General features: G+C 40.5%; 1 long non-coding RNA gene across 1 annotated transcript; it reads left to right on the top strand.

Annotated features, from left to right (window-relative positions):
• Positions 1-1,090: 1,090 nt before the first annotated feature.
• On the top strand, positions 1,091-3,406 carry LOC148296572 (uncharacterized). Its single transcript, XR_015834136.1, has 3 exons — positions 1,091-1,350; positions 2,117-2,197; positions 3,101-3,406. It is a non-coding gene; the product is annotated as an uncharacterized LOC148296572 (long non-coding RNA).
• Positions 3,407-4,073: the final 667 nt, after the last annotated feature.

Genomic DNA, 4,073 nt, shown 5'->3' with positions numbered 1-4,073 from the left:
CTGATAGAATTTGCCTATAACAACAGTTATCACTCTAGTATTGGTATGGCACCGTATGAAGCATTGTATGGAAGGCCATGTAGATCACCTGTTTGTTGGGCTGAGGTAGGTGATAATAAAGTAATGCATACTGAGGTAGTTCAAGAGACTACAGAGAAGGTTTCTATCATCAGAGATAGAATCCGCACAGCACAGAACCGTCAGAAGAGTTATGCAGATAAGAAACGGCGGAGTGTGGAATTTGAAGTTGGTGACCATGTGTTTTTGAAGGTTTCACCAATGAAGGGAGTAATAAGATTTGGTAAAAAGAAAGGGAAGTTATCTCCCATATTTGTTGGACCTTTTGAGATTCTAGATAAGGTCGGTGAGTTGGCATATCGGTTGGCATTACCTCCAATGATGTCAAGTGTCCATAACGTGTTTCATGTGTCAATGTTGAGGAGGTATATTAAGGATGCTTCACACGTAATTGATTACGGTACTGTTGAAGTAAATGGAGATGCAACTTATGTAGAGGCACCTGTACGCGTCTTGGACAGGATGACCAAACAGCTTAGAACAGCTCAAGTGGATTTAGTCAAAGTGTTGTGGAGTCACCATGACGAGGGTGATGCCTCTTGGGAACTGGAGTCTGAAATGAGGAAGAAGTATCCTCATCTTTTTGAGGACGAAGCGGGTTGAATTTCGGGACGAAATTCCTTTAAGGAGGGTAGAATGTAATGACCTCAAAAATAATATTTGGTTTTATTATTTTTGTGGAAAATATTATTAAGTCGTGTGACTATTTTGGATGTTGTATGATTTTGGTTTGGTGTGGAAATATTGGAATTAAGTGACTTAATCTCAATTTGGGACAAAATACCTTTATGATTAAGTTTATGATTTTACAAAGGAAGTACAAGAAATTGAAGCGAGAAAATTATGATTTTTGATTTGGAAAATCGAGATTGATCTCACGACCGCGTAGGCGCAAACGGTTCGTGAATCCGAGTTGAAACAAAGAAGTTATACTCGTTTGAAGTTTCAGGGACTAAACTGCAAACAGAGACTTTGCCTATAAATTTCAGAAGGACACTGTTGAGGATTCAGAAATTGCAATTGAATCCGGAGGTTTGAGAGCTCATCGGAGAGGCGATTTCCGACGGCGTCTGCGGCGGCGTACGGTGGAGGTGATCGACACCACCAACCCAGATAGGAAGCCTGCTATCTTGTGAACATAACCCAAGAAGAATCGGAGCCATCGGAGGTGCCGTGAAGGCTGGGCGACGCCGCGAAGTTGGTTCGTCAATAGTGAAATCAGCAACTTCAACCGGCGGTTTGAGCCACTTACACTTCGAATTGGACCTCGAGGTAAGAATTAAAGTTGTTCTACTCAGTATTACGAACATTTTGGCATAGGTCTTGACCGGCGATTTTAGGGTGGTCCGTCGCCGGAATAGTACCCAAACCACCACCGGCGGTGGCGGCGCAGGGTGGCGATTCTGAATTAAGGCTTTAGAGACAGAATGTAGTCCTGGAGTTACTGAACATGATAGTATGTTTAAATTGTTGAGATTCCGTCGTTTAATCGACGATCGGAGCCTCACAAATGTGGACCATTGATTTGAGATTATCGGACCGTTGGATCGTGTCCAATTTTAATTATGTTGTAGCTGGTGTTGTGAGGAGTCTGTAGGTTCAGACGGATTGATGATCGGACGTCCCGATCATAAGTTATTAAATTTCAAAGTTAAGGCGAGCGATCGCCATTCGATCGTGTAATGTAGAATTATCCGACCGTTGGATTGGGCCCAAATTGTTGCAGGGTGATGTTGGGACTATTTAGAGTCCATTGGTGAGATCGGATTTGGAATCCGAGGTTGTGGGTCAAAGGCGGATTTTTGGAGTGTCGGTTAGACATGTGGGACCCACGGGACCCAAATAGTGACCTTTTGGACAATGGGTGTCATTGGTCATGATTCGACGTCGACAGCACGTATGTCACAGTTTTGAAGTTGGTTGGACGAGATTTGATCGCTTTGGACCCCCGGTTGGTCCAAAGGGCAATTTCGTCATTAGTTGCGAAATCTTGGATTTTTGGAGTTTTGTGCTAAGTTGAGCTATGTACTTTGCTTAGGTACTATTGGAGATTGAGTTGCTCGTTGAGGTTTGAGATTGAGGATTCGTTAAGTTGTTGAAGACGCAGCTTGGACGAAAGGTGAGTAAAACCATCCTAATCGTGAGTAAAATCACGAATTATTATATTTATTATAAGGTGACCTTGGATAATGTTAATGGCTATAATTAACATGTTGGTTGTGATTTTATAAAATGCTTAATTGATTTAAAACACATGAACTTGTTCATCAACGGTTCATGAGGTAATTGAAATATATTTTGTTTTGAATTAATTATTATTATTGGAGATTTTGGTGTTTAACCATATAACATATGTTGTGGATGTATGGTGGAAATTCATTCGTGAATAACCACATAAATATATATAATAAATATATATTGCTGTGATTGGTGTATTTGGCTATAAAACAATGTTTAATGTGAAACTGCATTTTATATTGTTTTGGCGTTGGTGTTTTGGTGTTGATGGATTTAGGTGAGAATACCTTGAATCCCTTCTGAGTTTGTCAGGTGGGCATTCTCGTGGCAAATAATGAGGGATAAATTACCCTAGGGAGCAAGACCCAAGAACAGTTAGAGCTCTAGTCTGGCGCCATCTAGTACTCATGACTGGTGTGTAATCATGAGTGAACACTACTATGGTGTTTTGTAGTGTTATAGATTAGAGGTTCATAGTATTCTCTCTTCTATCTGTCAAACAATTGACGTGTGAAAACTACTTTGAAATAAAGAGTTTTGGTGTGGTCACAGGTGGTGATCGAAACAGTTCTTTAAATAAAATAAAAGAATTGTGATTGTGATGATATTGATGATTATGATTACCTTGGTTATACAAGGATTGTGGTGTGCTAATGAAAGTGCATGTGTTTGTATATTATGTGAAATTGACATATTATACTGTGGACGTGGTTTACTCATACGAGCTTTAGAAAGCTTACCGAGTTGTTCTGTGGTGAACCCGGTGCACTATTCAATGGTGTAGGGGAAAATCCTGCAGGTGGTAGAGACGGTGAGCAGGAGAATTAAGGTGAGGAGCAGGAGGCTCATTGGTGGTTCCACAGACTGTAAAGTGTGGTGTGAGAGTGTTGGTGAGTGTTAGACTTCCGCTGTGTGAAATAAGCTCTGAGGAGCATATTATGTAAAATGATGATTGTTCATTTATGTTGTGAGTTTGTAATGTAATATTTGACTCAGAAGAGTTGAGTCATTATTGACATTGTGGTTCGGAACAGTGGTGTTGTATCAAGAAAGAAAAGTTTAAATTTCTAGGTACTTTTGTTGAAGGTTCCGAGCTTCGCGTCCCGGATTGTTGGTTGTTCTGTTTAAATTCGCAGATTAATTGTTGTGGGAAATTCGGGGCGTGACATGTATATGTATGAAATTATGAGCTTAACAGTATTCCATACTTCTAGCGATTGGATTTCACTCAAAACTCACCAAATGACTCCTCCCACCATATTATGATGTTGCCCACGTTTGGGGCTCGATCCGAAATCAATAGGTGTGAGAAATTGGACAATTCAAGTTCAACGGCAGTTCGTTCCTAATTGGAGTGGTTGGTGTATTCTGTTAAGCTCATAATTTCATACATATACATGCCCAATTTACTTACTTCTTTTGCTTAGTTCCTATAATTCTAAGTTATTTCCCTCCCTTTGTGTGTTTTGTAGGCCAATAGAGCAAGAGAGCATAATTCATGCAATTCAAGCATGTTAAGGCCTAATTTGGATGAATGGAAGAAGAGCTTAAAAGACAAACTCATTTTGGCTACAGCCCCCTGCCAGTCCAGTTCCGTAGGTCATATTGCAAGCTTTGTTTCAGCAACCTACACAGCTCGGATGAGGCAGCATTCTTCATGAAAGTTGTTCCAATGGGTGTGTACTATAACATATCCAAACGTCAGCCCCATTGGATAAATATGGAGTCTGTTACCTAGCAAACACAGAGCCATGCTC

Source organism: Prunus avium, chromosome 2 (assembly GCF_965620075.1).
Source record: "Prunus avium chromosome 2, drPruAviu1.hap1.1, whole genome shotgun sequence".
Lineage (NCBI taxonomy): Eukaryota > Viridiplantae > Streptophyta > Magnoliopsida > Rosales > Rosaceae > Prunus > Prunus avium.
This window is presented reverse-complemented; position numbering and strand designations above follow the sequence as displayed.